This window comes from Falco rusticolus, chromosome 1, assembly GCF_015220075.1.
Source record: "Falco rusticolus isolate bFalRus1 chromosome 1, bFalRus1.pri, whole genome shotgun sequence".
NCBI classification, from domain to species: domain Eukaryota; kingdom Metazoa; phylum Chordata; class Aves; order Falconiformes; family Falconidae; genus Falco; species Falco rusticolus.
This window is the reverse complement of record NC_051187.1, coordinates 95762268-95782939: the sequence shown is the minus strand read 5'-3', so window position 1 is coordinate 95782939 and position 20672 is coordinate 95762268.

The window sequence follows — 20672 nt, the reverse complement described above, 5'->3', positions numbered from 1 at the left end:
TATTAACTCAGGAAACAAAAAAGTAGATTTTAATTGGTTATATAATATTACTCTTTTTTTTCCTTGAGAAATTCAGGCATTGAAAATTCTGAGGAATTTACTCTAAACAATCATATTTTTAAAACCAATTTTACGTCTGTAAATTAGAGTCATCATTTTGCAGTGATTTCTGTTATATTGCCTCTGTTCCTCCTGCTTACCCTCCCAGTTCTGTTGTGACCCTCCCCACAGAGAACACCTTGACTAGTGAAGCATTTCCTTGACGAGTGACGCCCTAGTTCCTCTACCTTACTGTCTAGCAAGAAGTGATTGAAATCCTGGCCTCATTGCTTCCTGCTGCCACCTGCACAGCAGGCACGGGTGTTCAGTGCTCCTGGAGCTGGGGCTTTGCTTCTTGTATTTTATCCAAACAGCTGCATATTTCCAGAGGCATCTTCCCTGCTGCTTGGGAATCTCATACAAAATTGCTGTTTCTAAGCATAGCTTTTCCTCTGAGTTGTTACTTTCAAATTATTTAGAAATTATATTCTAAAATTTAATATAAAAAGGGGTGGAAGGCTCTATTTTAACGTAGAATGCTGAGAATTAGTTGTGTCTGCTTTTATAGGAAACTGCTACAAACTTCAGGTATATCTCTTAACACTGTAATTCTGAAAATCAATTTTGCATATAAAATTGGTAGTTATAATTTTTGCAATTTCTTTCCTTTCCTCCAGTATTTTACCTGAAGACTACTAAATAAAAAACATTTCACACCATTTATTATTTTTTTTTTTATGTTATACTTTAGGCTGGGTCTCAGATACTTAGCGTTTGCCGATTTAAGTGGAACCGCTGTATTGCACTTTTCTCATTTTCCCTCTCAGTCCTGGGCAATAGCCCAGCCCTAACCAAATTTCAAGCCCTCCTGGAAAGCAAAGTGCAACAGGAAACAGAAAGAGAGGGAAAACAGCTACTTATAGGGGACATGAAAGAAAAACATGAGAGAATATGAGAGGGACCAGAGGGAGACCCTTGGCAGAGCAATTCTTAAGCACCCGGGGGTGTCCATGAAGCTGGTAAGTGCCACTGTGTGGTACTCTGCCTGGAGGGATGGGAGGATGAGGAGGGTTTTCCAACCAACGTACCCAGCATGCTCCAGCATGAGATTCAAGAATAAGCTGTCTCACCAGGATTGCTTCTCTTCTCAAGAAGGAAAGATGGCCTCTTGCCATGTGTTTCATTGCACAGTGTCTGCATACCTTTGCAGTCAGTCTTCTTGCTCCTCAATGCTTTTGTCATTTTTGGTGAAATTCTCATGCCGTTTACCTTGACACAAGTTTTGAAAACCATATCAAACTTTACAGAAGGTACATCTGTAGAGTCAGAAGTCCAGCTGCTTATAGACTTCACAGAAATATTTGCTGGTTCTTTTTGAAGTATTTGCCTTTAGATAAGCAGAAATGCAAAAATTTGCACAGGGCTTTCATCCTGTTTCTGACCACCAGGTCCCTCCCCTATATCTTTGAGAATGCCCAGCTCTAAGTTCTTACGGTAGCTGTCATACATAGTGCAAAATACCACAGCCATCCCAGTAGTAAACGGGTACACTGGGTGTGATACTCTCTCCATCGATCATGCTTCTGCCAGCTGGCTTGATAAAATTTGTTACTTACAGTTTTCCTTGCTGGAGCATGTGGTCAGAGATAAGCAGTGGCCAGATGCTGGATTATTTATTGTCAGAAAAATGGTATAATACATGAAAACAAAAGTTTAAAACTCCAGAAGGGACTACCGTATGACCTTCTACCCAAGACTCTAAAGAAGAACTTTCTCAGTGATGACAGGAAAACAATCATTAAGCTCAAACACGTGGTTATATAGGAAGTCATGAGGAGCAACTGAGGGGACTGAAGTTGTTTAGTCTAGTGAGGAAACTCGGGGGGGGGACGACGACGACGACACCTTATCACTCTCTACAACTACCTGGAAGGAGGTTGTAGTGAGGTGGGGGTAGGTCTATTCTCCCAGATAACAAGAGGAAACAGCCTCAAGTTGAACCAGGGGAGGATATGAGGAAAAAAATCTTCACTGAAAGGGTGGTCAAGCATTGAAACAGGCTGCCCAGGGAGGTGGTGGAATCACCATCCCTGGAGGTGTTTAAAAACCATGTAGATGCGGTGCTTAGGGACATGGTTTAGTGATGGACTTGGTAGTCCTGAGTTAATGGTTGGAACTGATGATCTCAAAGGTCTCTTCCAATCTAAATAATTTTATGATTCTGTAGTATTGTACCTTGTTTTGCAGCAGACTGTATGGTTTTTGTCCAGAATTTGTCACTGCCCAACTTGATATCTCACAGGTTACACTAACTTTGTCACAACAAAATCTAATTCTGAAAATCACATTTATAAAAATTTGGGTCTTTGCTAAAAATTTCCGTCCATGCTTAAATGTATATGTAACTATACTCCTGAGCAGTAACTAGTATTAGAATTTCCATCTGCAGCTGGTCAGCTTTTGGACTGTGAATGCAAGTGCAGGACTAATTACAGCAGATCTAAGTACTGCTACTTTTGATAGGACTTTACACTGGCAGGAGAATTAACTTGTACACTAAGAGCAAGAAAGGGTACAGAGACCAGACAGTAAATTTATCTTACGATACTTGATGGCTATATGCACATCAACATTCACCTCACAAAAAATACTTGATGTCTCAGAAGTACGAGGAGCTGCTGGCCCTAGACTCCATCTGCACCCACCCAGTAAGTTCTTAGGAGTCTAGGCTGATTTGGGACCTCAGAAACATTTTAGAATGACCTGACATTTTGAAATCCTAAGAACTGCTTTAAAATTCCATGACAGAAAAGGACTGCAAATCTGTGTTATCTTAATATCATTATTATCTTGTTGAAATATTGTAATTTTCTGTGGTATAGTTTCAGAGATCTCTAATTGCAATTTATTTTTTACATTAACCTCTGATTAACCAATTGCATGTGCTTTCATAAGCACCAAGGTCAGTCATTTCTTCTAACAAGCTCCCACTCAAACCATCCTTCTCAAAATCATTGCTGCAAACAGAGGGAAAATTTCATAATATCACAAGCTTTCTATTCTCTCTACATATTGTACTTAAATCAGAGAATAGTCTAATCAGGCTTCTGACTTTCAGTAAATTACTTCAGACTGATTAAATATCTTTGGTACAGTTATGAATAGTTATCATAGGACCCTTATTCTTTACTAACCCTAGACTGCATACAACAGAAATTATCCTTGAGGTTAACTGCACCATATCTAAACTAGAAACAGTGCTCACTCAGAATTTAACTCTGGAAAAATGTAGGACCTCATGATTCCAATAAATTAATTTATATTTGTTCCAATAATAAACGTACACTCTCTGACTTCATGAAAAATTTACCTTTGAAGAAAGAATAAGTAAGACTTGCAATCAGAGAGGTGGACATTGCAAGGTCTGCTTCATGTTCAAATCCAGACTGATATATTTCCATAACTCAATTGAATTCCATGGAGTTACAGTGACTCAGAAAAGGAATAACATAATGAGAAATTTGGTCCAGCATAGTTTAAAACATGTTTCACCTTGCCTTACTTGAAATAGCACTACTGAAATTTGATAGAGTTAGGTCCCTCAAAAGGCCAGAAAGAAGAATCTCAGTACCACACCCTGTGAACTCTAGGAATAGAATTTGGGTGAAAATAAGTAATGCAATAACGCATGGTTATACATGTAGGAATTCATATTACTTACATTACATGAATTTACATTATGTATGAGAATCTCTGAGATGTAAATGGGAGAGGGGAGATAAATATATCATGACTTATTAGTGACAATAGTACAATGTGCCCACATGGAAAAGCAAAGTCTTCTTGGAGAGGTATTACATGAAATATTTTGGTGGGTAAGTATTCATGACCTTTATATAAGATACTTTCAAACTTTTCTTTTAAATACTCCACAATTCCGGTCAATCTTATTCAACATCAAACACTCTCTATCTGAAACAAGTAGATAGGTAAGCAACCAGTATAATCAGAAGATTGGACAGCCTGTTTTACAGGGAAGACTAAAAGGATGCTTGGATTCCTGAATCTCTTAGAAGAAAGGCCAAGAGAAGATACATTTGCTCTATATAAACACATCACAAAGTTAAATATTAGAGTCAGAAGAGCTGTTTAAGCTAATGGGCAAAGTTCACAAAAGACAAAAAGGAGTGTCCATGGAATAAACTCAGAACAAGAATTATTATTAAAGGTCATCTTTCTGATGACAGCGCTTTTGGAACAGTTTTCCAATAGCAATACAGAAACAAACACATACAAAAAACATTCTCATGAGATTTAAAATAAACAAGTTGTATAAGTTACTGTACCTGGAATATTCAAGCATGTGTTTTCACATTCACTGAGCTGGGACATGGACAGTAACTGTCCTTCCTGAGACATTAACAGTACATTCATACCTGCCAGGAGAACTCCATAGCTATCACGCTTTGTGCGACAGTGGGAGAGCAAGGCAAAGGAATAACCTTTTGGTCTGTCTTTTGCAAGCTGTTCCACCCTGCTCAAAATGCCCCTGTAGCTATGGAGTCATGCAGCTCACTCAGGAAAAGTAAGTCTTGGCTCGCTTCGTTCGAGCACCTGGATGACACTCTCAGACATATGCTTTAGTTTTAGGTAGTCCTGCGAGGAGCAGCAAGTTGGACTTGAGGATCTTTATGGGTCCCTTCCAACTCGAGATATTTTATGATTCTATGATTCTAATGTCTATAATTGATACACAAAGCAAGAATCCCCCAACTATTTATTCTTCTCAGCACTTCTAATAAAGCCAGAAGCAGACATATTGCTGTCCGGGAAGATTTCCTAGTGGATATTTACATACCTGCAGGACTAGATAGAGTTAAGTTGCAGTCTGGAGTATCTACCTTTTAACTTAGTTGTTAAAAGTGATACTGTGCAGAAAAAAGTACCTTTGACCAATTATGAATCTGTTGTTTAGATGGAGTACATTTTAGCTAACCAAACCTGATTCTAAAAGGCAGAGTGCTGGAATTTAAACCAATTTAAATAAGATTTGCTTCAATGATTCTAAGGAAGCATGTGTTTTATACAAAAAGGTTTTCAGTGTGATAGATGCAATTTTACACACATTTTCTAACTTATTCAGATTATTGCCTTATAAGCTGTCAAGATACAGCAGTATATTGTGTTATCACATTGCCAAGTTAAATAAGAAATATTTTAGTATTTCTCTTTAACAAATTCATTCCACGTATACATTTTATTTAGGGAAAAGGGTTAATTGGCTTGTGTTCACTGAAATGTTTTACAGAAAATAATTTTACTTTATTGCAAAATAAAAACATCTTTTTTGGGAAGCTCATTCTAGTGCTTTAAGGATTGTCATTATGTTGAGCATTCAGTGGTAAATGTGCCTCAATGGAAGTGAGAAAGAAAGTCTATAAAGTCAATACACTGTCATGCCAAATATCTTCCCAAAGTAAGATGGGCTGCCAATTCCTCCGAAAGAAATCTCAAAGGGAATTAAATTATATTCTTCACTGCCTAAAAGTCCCTAAACACAGGTTAAAGCAGGTTTTATGAGATGCTGTGCTTGCAACTATGTGCAAGCACATCTAAAAGAGAGCCTTTCTGTGCTTGCAGCTGCCTCACATCAAATCCACACAGTGAGCACTAACCAGTGACTGAGGTGAAAAAGTTCACAATAAACTATTAAGTAGCCTTATACAACATGTATTAAAATCAACAGAAAACTTCAGCAAAAAATTAATTGGATCTTATATGAATAAGGATAAAGAATAAGGAAATAGGATCTTGTGGGATATGAAGATGGTCTGGGGTTTTTTGGGTGGGGGCTTTTTTCCCTTCAGTAGGACATTGTAACATCTGTTTATATGGCAATTTTAGTACAGAGCACTAAAAAGTAATACAAATTTCAGACATGCAAGAGGCCAATTTAATTCCTGATCAAGCCTGAAGAACTTAAAGGGAAGGTTTTGATGCATAAAAGCCGTAATGCATTATATTATATTAATCTAACTTAAAACACTTGGCTTTTCTGTGTATTTGTAAGGGAGAAAGAACAGCTCCATGATTGCAAGTGCACAGGCATGGAACACTGGACCTTCACACTCAAGAGGCCAAGTACGTTTTGTTATTTGCTTTGTTCCTTCAAAGCAAGGTAAGCTATACTTGTATTATTCCTTTGGCATGTAATATTCTGCCAAGTACTGGCTGTTACACAACTTTGGCCCAAAGCAGCTGGGGATCCTTTCTAAACTGAACAAACCACACTGACCTGAACACTCACTGATAATGTCTGAGATTACTAAATACCTTCTCTGATCTTCCTTTAATTGTCTTGTTTTCCCTACTAACAACCACTAATTCTCCTTGTGAAACAAAAAAATACCTCATGAGAGAGAAGAATGGAAGATATCTTTGTTTTGGGAAAACAGAAAAAGTCTCCACATAAAACAGAGTACCTTTGACTATAGTCCATTGATCTACACACCAATCCGAATATCCAGTAGCCAATTTCCATTACCAGCATCACTGTCACATCCCCAAGTACTATCATTCTTGACATACTGACAGTATATTAAGAAAATATTGATTAATTCTACCTAGTGGTTTCATCTCAAGGCAGCAGAAATGTTGGCCACAATTCACCCTCTCTTCTGTTCTGTCTTTGGCTGCAACACGGTGAGACAAATAAAAAGACCATTTCACTAGCTCCACTTCCATTTGGTGGATTGCCCAGGAAGCCTCCCACTGCCTCTCTTCTTTTAGGAAGATGTTGAAGACGATGTCAGTCTACAGTCACCTGGGAACAGGACAAGAGGCTCTTAAAAAGCTGGGCAGAGGTACAAAGCAAGCACATGAAGCACAAGAAGCCTTTCCCCATTCTCCGCTCCTTGCTTTGAGAGGGATGATCTTGTCCTTTTAAATGGTACCTACTCCAGAAGCCGATTGCAGTGAGATCACTAACAGCAGCCTGGTGGCATATTCAGCCTTACTTTTGCCAAGCTTGCATGTTCTGGAATTACATTAGTTGTGCTATTTTAGTAAAGTTAAAAAAGACAACAGTTAAGATAATAACCATATTAAAGGTGATCAGGCATTGGTAAGAACCAAATAGCAATTTGCTGAACAGCTACTGGTTTTCAGACATTCCTTCCATACAAGTCAGTTTTCTAAAAAACAACTCTTTGGTTTTTAATTTGAGTCAAATTTTGCAAGAGAAGCATTTTACACTTCGAAGAATTCTATCATCTAAATCACAAGAAATTATTAAATGGAAGTATCACAGACTTCTGTACAATACAAAGATGTTAGAATGTAATGCAAAACAATTAAGATTTGGGTAAGGAACAGTGAAATCAAAGTGAGTCAAGGTACGTGAAGACAATATCTTTAGAACAATGCTTCTATACAATATTTTTCATATCTTAAAAATTATAGATACCTTGTAGATGAAATTGTTCAATATTGTTCATTAAAATTCATTTTTCTTTGTGTATTAGCTGTAGAGTAGATGAGTTGGTGATCCTATTGCTAAGTGTGATTAATGCTGCTCAGACAACCACAGTTCTTACATTTCTTATGTTTGTTGTGTAACTTTTCAGAACAAAATTTCTTGTAACAAAGATCTTTTGAAGATACAACACAAATACTGCAAGTTCTGGCATTCTGAGAAATCCACATCCTAGTGCAGGCCTACTATGTGTTACACAGTAAAGAATTCAGATATGTAGGAACTGGATATCCTTTGTAAATAGATCAATGATGAAAGCCTTTCTGAAATCAAATACATTTCAAACAGTATAGAAAGGGCCCTTTATTGACCTAAGTGGTTAGCCCAAGAACTATTTCAGGTAGGAGGTGAAGTGGACAGTAGTCATATATTTCTTTAGTGTCATCCTGTTTATTTACAAAGCTGCATTCTCAATTTTTGTTCTCACTGTGTCCTCAAAAGTTTTTTCTCTCCTCTGCCTTTTCTCTTCTGTGTCTCGGTGACAGATGTGTTCACTTTTACCAAACAATGTGCCCATCTAAGAAAAGCTCTGAAGTTGCCTTTGTACTGGGAAGTTCTGTGTTTTCACTTGATGCCTCTGCTGCTTCAGCTATCCATTTCCACAGATACTCTAGCTATATACACACACATATTTATTAGTAATGACTATCAGATTGACTAGATTTCAGACAATTCATAAACACACAAGTCTCTTTCTACATGAAAAAAGATAGTTCATTTCCATCACACAACATACTTGAAAATATTGAAAAAACGATGACTGGATTTTATTACCCTTAGGCAAGTTTGTTGGCATTTAATTACGTAGTCTCATTGGGTGAATCTTAAAAAGGCTCAACATACAGCTGGCAGCACTGGAGCAGAGAGAGATATTTTTAAATCTTTCCAATATTAAGCATTTCAAAGGAATGATTCTTCACATAATGTAGACAGACAGAAGATACTGACTGAAATTGCAGAGAGGCCTCCCAACGCCACAGAATCCTGCAGCTCCTGTGCTATCACGCTCTCAGCAGATCTTCTCTCCTAAAGCCTGTACCTGTTAAGGCAGATAGTGTTCTGAGGCACAGAGAGTATGGCTGGTTTTCCTGAACAAAGTTTTCCCCCTCAAAACCTACCACTAAAGTAAACAATATATTTTCAACAACCATTTACATACAAAACATAAGCTGTATTGATTCTATCTTAGCCATTACATGTAGAATGTATTGCTTTAGCTCTACAGGCACTGGGACAGAATGAGACTAATTGCTTCACCTCACTTGTGCATAATTGTGTAATAGAAAGTAAGTGTATAGGTGCTAATAAAAATGCCTTTTTCCTTTCTACACATATTTGACTTCTTGGCTGTTGCACAGCCTAACTGACATGGACCAGCCAGAGACACAATGTGGAGGACAACTACACAGCATGTGATCTTTGTGCTGTTATTCCCAGCTGTCTATTTGCAGTTTTCATTTGCACTGATGCTTACTGTTAAACCAGACACTTATGCTGGAAGCAGCATTTTTATGGGCTTCATCTGAACCTGAAATCATGTGGAGTTTTTATGCAACAGATAATTCTTAGCCTATAGCTAAGAATAGTCATAGTAAGATGCACACTCCTAAATATTACCGTTTGTCAATGGTAAATGACAAAAACATTAAATGAGCTGATTTGTACTAGTTTGGCTATAAAGATTAATTTCTTGCTTGACAGAACATTGTGATTATAGCGCCAAATGCAGAAGTTATTGATCTTTTTTTTATTTCACTTTCCTTCAAGCCACTTATTTATCAGGTTTATTTACTACCATGGGGTTTCTTCCGCAAAGCATCATTGTGATGATCACAAGACTAGTGAATGACAGCAGGTACCATTAGATAAACAAAGTTAATTGTCTATTAGCATGAGCAAAGACTTCGGGATTTACCCAGCAATGTAAAGTCTATTAAACTAGGATGAATCAAAACACAGAGGTGAATTTCCTTTCACTTTACCTGTGCAGAATGCTAAAATTATTAGTTTCGAATTAATACCACCTTAACATCTCCTGCAGAGGTAGCTCTGCATACAAGGAGCTCAGTAGGAAAGACAATTTAAGGACTTGTCCTTCTCCTCAGCCACAGCACTCTTCTCCTCCCTTGCCCCATGGCACTCAAGGTACTCAGGACATGTGGTCCACTTGTACTGGAATAACTGCTCTGGAGGTCTGCAGTGAAGTGGATCAGTAACTGCTCTAGGACAGAATAACACAGCTTTTCCCTGTTCCAACAAGAAGGCTAATCCTAATGTAGCCAGTTGTGCAATTTTGAAGCAGTGCAAGGGCTGAAATCCGAGGGTCTTTAAGACTGCTTCTAAAACACCTATATCCAAGATCTTCAGTTTAATTGTCCCCTCTGTAAAGCAGCCTTGACAAATCAAAGGCAATCATTCTGTTTTCAGCCAAGAAGCAGACCTGCAAATAGGAATGGCTTCAGTAAATGGATGAATACAAATATTTATTTTTATATATATAAAAATACTTTTATCAGAGTAAAAATCTATCATTTGCATTTCCTATGTTGCTCTGTAGGTTATTACCCTCTACCAGTAGTTATAGGTTGGTTTTGTGGGTTTGTGGGTTTTTTTCCCCTGGTTTTCCTAAAGGAAATAAATTGGATACTACAAACATAACAAATATGATATATCATATTCAACTCTGTCTAGCTATCTGCCTGTTCTTCCTCTGCCCTTCATAACTTTTAAACCCTACTCTCTGTATTCAGCTATATATGAAAGAGAATGATTGAAGATAATTATATTCCTTTAAGTATTGTGAAAACCAGCAGTTAGAGGGAAGGGTAGGGCATAAACTGCTGTCCTGCTGAGAGCAAGACAAACAGATTCTGTCTGTATGCACTCCATTTAGCAGCAGCTTTCTAGCGAGTCAGCAAGTGCATCCTAGCTGGCTGATCAGCACGCAGATAGTTCCGGACTAGGTACAGCATTGCTGTCTCTTGCCTGGAAGAGATATCATATATGACATGAAAGAGAATTCAGCTGGAAAAGGTTAGAGACAAAAAACACAAATTATAAGAAAAAAGACTTCATTAGTTCAACTCTGCACGGAGTAGACAATAATCTTGTGCCATATGGATTACATCATGCAAGTATTGCTCATGCAAGAACGTATTTTTCAGAAGATTAATTATTTGGCATGGTGCAAGTTATGTGGCAGAAAAGAAATGTTAACATTAGGAAGACTGAAACTTTTCAGCCATAGCAAAGTTACACTGTAGAATATGATTAAGTTAGATGCTTTGTCCTGTTTCTCCTGCTTTTTTTGCCTTTTTTCCTGACTTGGAAAGTTCTGCTCTTTGCTCAGCTGCTGCTGCATTTTTATTCTCTCAGACGTTTTGTAGGTCACAAGGGTATCGTTCTGACTGAGATGTGGTCAGAGAGAATAAGAAAAATCGATTTTGGAAAACCTCTGTTAGTGCTCTTTCATGAACATTTTGTTATATCCATTGTGAGCTTTTAAAAGACTGAACCTGTGAATTTGCTATTGCCATGTCTTTATATGATTTTCATAGGCTTATAAGCTGAGAAAGAGCAGCACAGCAAACACCCCAGTCTTCATGTGCACTGGGACAGATTCCCTTTTGTATTAGATTGTAATTTAATATTCTGTGCACAGGCATGCAGAATTTCTTGCTGGGCACTGAATTATGCAGAGAACTGTAGAGCTGCAAACAGGAAGCTAAGTTTAGAAAGGACAATGTATTAAAAGTGACAGTAAAAAGCTGTTCTGCTTTCTATGTTCTTTAACTCCCCCTAAAAGTCCTCTGTCCTTTACTAGATCTACAGGAAGATATGTGGTACAGATGTATTGAAAGGTAAAGTTTTTTCAAAGACTTGAAAAGTACTGGTCCTATCTATCTGCCAAGCTTTTATATGGTTCCCTTCACCATAACACCTTGGAATTTCCATTGCTTCGGTCTCTGAAAAATCAATGCAAAAGATGAATTAAGTATATCTGAGTGTTAGAGACTAAAAAGCCTTTTGATTCACAATCTCAGTACTGTTTATTGGTTTTGTTCCACAGGAGCAGAGTGGAGGAAAAAAGTAAGGACTTGTGATTAGATAAACTCCTTTTAATTTTTCCATTCTGTCTTAGGCAGATGGAAACACATGGACAATTGATTTACAGAGATCTTTTTCCTCTCTCCTTCATTAGCACCACGGGGAAGTTTCTATAGTGGCTAATGCACTTACAGACATGGTTTCAACAATTTAATCACCCAGAAACCTCTCTGTAAGGTCAATGTTCTCTACATTTGTTCCAACTCATTTACTGAGTAGAAAGGTGAACTTTTTCATTCCAGGTATGTCATTATGGAAATCATGTTAATGAATCAAGACACTGGAGGGCATATGTATCTCTGTTAGTGCAAGATTAATGGAGACTTTATCAAGGAGGATTCAGTCTTAGATTCTTCTGGTAAATCCAGGTCTGAAGTTTAATTGTACATTAATAGTCTGGACTTTATACTGGCATAGCAGCTCCCATCTGAGAGAGACTCTAAACATTTGACAAACATCAGTACAATTATTCTGTTACTGAAACACAACCGCCTGAGGGCACAAAGAAGTGGCAGCACACAGCACTGCATAGCAAATTGAGACACACACATTGAAAATCCTATTCCTGACAGAGAAAGCTTTTGGTCAATTAATGGCAAGCAATTTTTTTTCCTTAATTTTTATATCTCATATACTTATGTGTGTGTGTGTGTGTTATATGCTTTATATTTGTTTTTAAGCTTACTGATATTAAATCTCTCTTTATTGTTCATGACTGTAGAGTGAACTGAACAACAAAGTTGGCATGTTGTCACAATGCAAATATTCACATATTCCTTACAATTGTGCTGCAGAAATTATTCTCCTATTCCAGAAAATGTAACAAAATGTGTTGTGTGATTTAATCAGCTTTCTTGCTCATGAAACCTTCCAGACATCAAACAAAACAGTAAGAATAGGGACTGAAAAAAGAAATAAATAGTAATCTTTAATTAGTGCCAAGTGACATTTCTAATTCTTCCCATACTATGTATCATTACTCATTGTTCCTTCATGATTCAAAGGTCTAAAGGAGAGATAAGGAAGCACGGGAGCACTGAATATAGAAATTCTTTACAGCAGAAAAGGATGGATAATTTCTTTACTTCCAAGGTAGCTTCAGGTCATAATGTGATTTTGGGCTCTATACCCAGCTCTGTTTTAGAAAACAATTTGAATACATTTGCAATTAACAGAAAGCTATTTTCTAAAATGACACGGCTTCTCTAATACAACGTAATCTTACTTTTTATTAATAGAATTCAATACAGTGCTGTTTGGAATTAACCTTGCTTCTTCCTTTTGCTTTACTACTGTATTACAGGAAATTGGTAAAATCAGACACTCATTAGAGTGCATGCATTTAGGAAAAAAACGCACACTGCTAACCTTTTAATTTTAAATCCTTTCATTACAAAAGATATATAATCAGTTCAAAAAGCTTTCTATATCCAGAAATTCCACTCCTTTCAGTATTTTTTCCCATTTTAAGGTTTAAAAGCTTTGGGGGCAGAAGATAGAAAAGAATTAGAGTTTTGATATTTGCTGTAGTTTTAAATAATGAAAAATAATCAGGGGAATCAATACTAAAATGTAGGTAATATCCAAAGGGCAGCGCAGGTTTCACATTATGCTTAGATGTACTTATGTATGACTGTAACAGATATTTTGATCTTTTCATGTGGTACAGCATTGTATCATATGCAGTGGATTTGATGAAAGAAATAGGCAGCCTCTCCCAATGATAACTGTTATATCACTTTTGTTTCTACACATTGAAATATAACTGCTATAGTAGAATTTTATAATAAAGTGACTCAAATCTTCTAATGCTGACAGGAGGTTGAATATATTATAACTATGGCTCTGTAAAATAGAAAAGAAAAAGACAAGGTGCATACCTGTTTGTAGAGAATGGAGACAGGGGCTTGTTTTTAAAAAACTCACTGCCTCCATTCTCTACACCTGTTCTGCCATATAAACCTGCCTCTGTCCTCTGGGATCCATAACAAACACTGGGAATATACTCTACACATATTCCAGTCAGGGCTATCCTAAAAAACAAATGCCAGGAGGACTATTTACCATTTTAGGACGTACAGTATTTCCCACAGAACTGCCTTCTCTCATTCCTTTTACAGGAATTCTTCCTGGTTTTCTCCACAGTAGCACTAACATGCTGACTGGTGAAGAATATATGTGTTAGCGGGTCGTCAGGACTCAGTCTGTACAAGTGCCTCTGCATCTTAGTAATCATAGATCCTTTGTTCCTGTGCTATGTGAATCATGCACATACAGAAGCAGAATGATCTATTTTTGCCAGGAGGCCTTAAGTAATCTAGTTAGTTGTACACATAGATGTACAATGAAAAGAAAGAATCCTAGGGTGAATGTCAATGAAAGGTTAAATCTGACAAGTCTGGCATGCTTGGCACAGGAGAAGTGAAATAGTTGGCTTGAAGTACAGAAAGCTTGTGTTCAATGCCTTTGTCTTCATGTACTTAATGCTGTAAAAACATAGTTGGGAGGGACTTCTCATTCTTCTATATGACATAGGTTCCTATATCTGATACACAGCAATCAGATTCCTTTATAGACAATGCATTCTTAAAAGCATTGTATTCTAAAAATGTAGTGCTTTTTTTTTCTCTCCATTCTGAATCTTTTCAGGAATCAGGTGCCCCATAAGGAATTCCTTATAGATGGAGGGACTGGAGCCAGAGATGTAATTAGCTTTCTGGGTTTGAACCCAAACAGATTTGTCATGTCATAGTCTGGTATATGGCAATCTAAACCAATATAGACCAAAGCCTCATTGCCACTAACACTCTTTCTACAGTAACATCTCTGGTACCCATGTGCTATTAACCACATTAATAGACTTTTCCCTTCATAAATAGAATCAACTCATCCCCCTTTGAGCAGAGAAGCAGTGCTAGTAGGGCAGTTTCCCTGTTCACAGCTGTAAGTTCCTAAGAACCATCTCTGTGGGTATGAAGGATTTGTACATCTTGAGGAATTCTCCTCCTACACCTTGCTCAGTCTTCTGTCTTTCACTGTAAGCAATATGTAACTAGGGGAAAGTACAAGAACTGAGCCAGCATACATTATAATTCTCAAAAATAGCATTTCCCACCTTCAACCATTTGTGGTTCATCCTGTGCTAGATGTATTTTCTATGCATTTAGTAGACCCCGGCATGGATCTCTTTTCTATGATTTTCCCTAGTCTCCCTTGCTTCCAAGTCAACATTTAGTAGCTACAATATAACATGGCAAAGAGTTCTATAGTTTAATTAGTTTATTTTTACAAAAAGATAAATTGTACCTGACAGTTAAGATGGCTTCTTGCTCCCATTCTGTATCATATATTACAGTTCTCCAGATCTTGAATTCTCCAGAGTTATGGTGAGGCAATGGTGAAGGATGCAAGAAGAGAAACAATGTCTTTCTTCTGCATTTATCAGTACCTAATGGAACAAAAGGGCAATTTTGAATGCAAATGCAAAGAAGAAACACAAAATTGTGGCTACTGGTTCACCTTTAATTTGTTTCTTGATTCTTGATGATGAGGGGAGGGGGCAATTAATGGTAGAAAAATGTCTCTCTGCACTCCTTAAGAATTCATCTCTTCTGTTTAAATATAAAGTGAGTCAGAAATTATCATTCTCTATTCTGCTACACGTTTTGCATTTGTGAAAAGTGAGCTTATTCCTTTCTATTGGTCCACTGTACCCATCCCCTTAATTGCAAGATAAAGCAACTCTTGGCTGCACATTGCTGCGATAGTTGAGGTAGATGCGAGTGATTTGATAGATATGACAGAGGTAACCTTCAAATAATCCTCTTTTATGATAGATACAATAAACTGCCACACATGCTGCCTTAGCTAGGGGTTATCAAAAGGGTACACCCCCCTCCCCCCCGCTCACCAATGTGGAGTTCACAGAGCAACGTCTTATCAATGCCCACCTCGCTGCCTAGTGTCATAGATTATCAAAAAGTGCAGAGGTGCAGCAGCTTATTGATGGGAAGCGACAGGGACTTCCACAGACGTTGCCTGCAAATACAAACTGAAAAAGAGAAATCTGGGTCAGCAGAAGGCTACTGTATCCATGTTATTCATAAGGCAGTAATGCACAGGTCGGTACTTTTGGTTTCAGGTGTTTAATAAGCTCAAAGAGTGCCGCAGAACAGAAGAGCCTCTGACTGACATCCAGGGATCTTGCGTCTGCTTTTGTACAGAATGAACTGTGATCCTGCAAAAGGCTCAATAAAAAAATGCTTTGTTTTGCATGAGGCACTCAGATTCAGCTACAATGTACGAGCAGGAATTCTGGGCATCCTAGTCATAAGAAAATCTAATTTCTAAGTTAGAATTAAGAGTTCTATGTATGAGACAACAAATGGGGCAAGGAGGAGGAAGGCAGAGAAAAGAGGAGGCAGGAGTGATGCTTTATTATCTGTGAATAAAGAACTAACTTTGGTTCATTTTTTTCAGGGAATAAGGAATAGATCATACAAGGGACTGAGAAATTATACAGGGGTCCTTTCCAGGGCTTTGTGGCAGAGTAGAGCCACAAACTGTGAGTGTTTGTTCTTTTTTTTTTCCCTTTACATTTGAAGAGTGTATTTCTTGCTAAGAAATGTACAGGCTTACTACAACACTATTTGTTTTACAGCTGCTGTTCCACAGATTTACAGCATATGATTGAGTACAACAGCATGAAAAGAGTCAAATTGAGCCTGTACTACAGAAAGTGAATGCATGCTTTTTATTTTTTTTCAGTTTGCAACTCTCACCTGCTCGCTTTTCTCATCGGTTTTAATTCAAAACAGCTGCATGAAAACTTACATACACTGAGGAGAATCAATCGCTACGAAAAACTTATCGAGATTTTTTTTTTTCTGAACATAAGTCCTACTGCATTTATTATGTGTATTTGAGTACATTGTAGTTTAACTCGAACGTTGGATGAATCTCAGACTCATAGAGAAGTTTTAAAATAGCTGTGGGAGTTATTAAGTAAACAGTTTATAACAGTTACCAGATAGAACCTTATATTTAGATACTTTCAATTTTAGGTATTTTACTATTTTATACGTATTTTCTTGTTTTTGTATGAAGTAGTTACGTTTTGTATAAAGTAGTTACAATTACAAATGGTATGAGACTTGCCACATCTTCAGAGAACACTTATGCTCTTGACAATGGAAAGAAAAAGCTTTTCACAAGATTGTGAAGAAAAATATGGTCAGTAATTTGCACCCATAGCCTTTAGAAATCTCTGAATACCTCAGAATATATGCTAACAACCTCTTGGATCTCCAGAAATGTAAAATTCTATTTCCTACATTTGTTGAGACATTTTTTTTAGTTTCCCCAAGTAATTAGTGTTGATTTGAGAAGGGAGATAAAAACATGAACCAGGATACCAAATTATTCTCTCACACACAAAAAAACAAATAGCAGAATATAATTCTACCCCTCCTAAGTACCAAAAATGGACCTGAAAGGAAAAAAAAGTAAAAGTGAGGTTCCCAGCCAATATCTTCCTAATTAAAATATTTTAAATGGATTTTTATTTGCTATTTTTTCTTCCTCTTTAATTCCTTCTTTTCAGAACCACTCATTGTTTTCCTTCTCCTCTGAACAGGTTCTACCCCGATATGTCTCATTAATTTTGAATGGTGCAGGATGGTGTTGAAGCTTTTTTGTCTCCACCATCATCCTCTGACTCTCTGGCCTCTCAGCTGGAACTCATTATTGCTTCAATACAGAAACACTCACCCCTAAAACTCCTCACATTTAAGGGAGAGATGTGGCTACACTTCAGATGTAGCATAGCTTTGATTAAGGGCAAAGCTCCTTTCCAAAATCCATGCTGTTATCTGGAGAGAAAGTGGGAGACTGGGAGAATGATTTAGTAACCTAAACACAAACCCAAGCAGCACAAAGTCACATGTGCTCATTATGGAAAAATTATCTCCCACGGTAGACTTGCTAGAACAAGCTCATTGGCACAGAGATTGTTTCTTCTTCTCTGTTTATGCAATAATAGTACAATGGGGAGCCAGACTTCATGGGCACCATGGGGCATCAACATGGCAAGAAAATCACCATCTGAAGAAAAGAGCAACTCTCATGACAGTGTGAGAATGATTGCCCCCAAATTTAGTTTCAGTCATCAAATCAGTCACCTGCTCCTACTTGTTGATATGTATGGTACTGAAAAGGAAGCATTTTGTTTCCCAGTGAAAATGGATTAAGAAAAGCAGGTGGCTGAGACACTGCAGCTTCCCCTTTTTCCACACTTTTGAATGTTCATCTCATTTTCAGTTCTGATAATTAACAGAGCTAACCTCCAGTCAGCACTCTGTTTTTCCAGTTCATTGTTATAACTGGCACACTACTCATAGTTTCTGTGCTGATCACAAAAGAATTGCTTTGCTTCTTCTCTGCCTTGTTCCTTCCTCATTTAAATGGTACAGGGTTTTGTACATTTCCACTGGTCCAGGCTTCCCCTGCTGCTGGCTGCTGCCTCCCCCCACCGCACGCTCTGTTTTGTTGCTCTGCCTCCAGAGGTATGGATAGGAGGCTAAGCTCTTTCCAAAGCAACTCCATGAACTTGGCAGGAGTGAGGCAAAAATAGCAATTGGCCATGAAGGGTAGACAAACTGACAAAGGCTTTTAAATATTATGGCGTTAGAAAGCATACAAGAATTATAGACAGGAAGAAAATGGAAGAGAGAAAAATATAGGACAGGAGAAAGCAAAACATAAAAGCCAATGAAGTGGTCAAGTGACAACTTCAGCAAGCTAGGAACAAGCTGTTGTGTTAGTCACCAGAAACCTGGTTTACATGCAGACAAATAATACTGCCTAGAGAATGACAGGACACTTGTTTCCCTTGCTCTGCTTTCATTGTCCTCTCTCTCTTTGTTCCCTCCTCCACCTCTCTTATTTCTTTTGTCCTTCTAGTTCTTTGAATTACTTCTTTACACTATAGATTTTTCAGTCCTTCAGTTTATCTGTCTTAGTTTTTGTTCCTATGTTTGAAGCAGAGATGACGAAGAGAAGAGTTATACGTGCTTTCAGTGTTGAGGACAAAAGCTTGGACTTTGAAGCAGCAATGGAGAATGAATCAGTAGAGAGAGGAAAGCACTTGTTTCTTTCTCTAGCTCTAGTATTACATTCTGTTCTGCCATCCTATTAAACTTTTTTTTTAACATAACATACATTACTTTTTACGCATTCTTTGCTCATTTCCAATAGCACACAATTATATGCGCATGACCCTGACAACATCAGGTCACTACTGTGCATAAGTGTTATTACCAGTTCTCACAATCTTATCACCATTCTTGTAATATTTAATGCTTTTCTTGAAGTCCCATCTCTCACATTCATATCATTATGTGACAATCTCAAGTTATATTCTTTGAAAAATAAATGAAGGGTGGGATTCATCTCACCTAATTTAATATGTGTAGAATGTAGACATCTACATCTCAGCTAACCCCCTAGGCTGACTCTATAGTCAATGAAGAGAATTAGGCAATTTTAAAGCATAGCTCTTCTGATCTATTTTAGAAATCTATTTTAGGACGAGATATGCTGCACCCAAAAAGTGCCTATTTCTCCCCAGTGATACAGAGGAAGCTCAGGATGAATAGCTGAGCTGTAGATCATTACATTTGGTCAGATGAATCCTTTTACCTCTGGGCTTGCAGAAAAAAAATCAGAAAGTAATGTCTAATAAGGATGACCTTCTAATTATTATAACATTTATATGCAAATAAGAGTAACCCCAAATATTACATTTAAAAACACACACACAAGCTACAAGTTTCAGGCTTCCATTTCTCCGATCTATTTTTTGACCGGGTTTCTTTTTGTTGTTCTGTTATTTTTGAGTATCTGAAACTGGTATTAAATACTGCTTTATAAACACTATTTCCCCTTCTCTTCAAACCTTTCTTTGTCTCACTTCACCCACCTTGCAGTTCACTCACTTTTCAGGGCCTTTTTAGTTTTCTGAGATTCACTGTATTGACTTCTGCAAGGGTATGTGGAAGGCAAGAACATCTGCTTCACAAGGTTATCTGATCAAAGACCTTTTCAATGCAAAAGGAGATCACAAGTAAAGGGGGAAGGAACACAGAAAGACAAACATGGTAGGCAAAGGATAACAGAGACAATGGCAAAGACCAAAAGTCTCCTGCTACTGATTTCTGGACCATTAAGAAACTCCAGGCACAGCTTTGGAGAGGATCAGCCTGGACTTCATAACTGACAAGAACTGGGAAATGGGTACTCAAGATATTCCTGTGGGAGTATGCAAAATTTACGAGGGGAAGTTTAGGAGAAGGGGATATGGAGGAACAAAAAGGGGATTAGACAGAAATAGGCATAAAAGGGGATGGCTGCATGCAAACCACGGCTGGTCAACCTGCTTGTCTGACCCAGCGCTGTGCCTGATCTTCACGGTCTGTCCTGTCTCCTGATTAAATCTTTTCTTAACTATTCCTCTGTGTACTCTCACACTCGACCCTGTGTCTGTGTGAGCCTTGCAAGGACTAGGTGCTGGCTGCTAGGGGGAACAGAGTGAGTGGATTTCGGGCCAGCAGCTGGGGTCTGATGGGGGCAGTGGGCACCCCCGCCCTGTGGTGCCACTGCTGCAGCCCGTGGAGTCTCTGTGCCACCCACTGGAGCGGGTGGGGGTCTTAGCCCCAACCACTGGGGTGGGAATGGTGTGTGTCCCAAAAAGCAGCTCCTGGGTGAGTGGGGCAGGCATGAGTGAGGAGTGTGAGGGGTCCAGCACCAGCGGCTGGAGCAAGACTATGGGTCACAGCCTGTGTGCCTGGTGCCAGCTGCTGGGGGTTGGGGGGACAAGTCTCTTTATCTCCCCAAAATCATGTGTGTAGCGTGTGGGTATTCACTAACATGCCTCATGTCAGACCAGGCAGTGATAGGGGACCTGTGGGGTAGGTCAGAGTGGCCAGGATCTGGG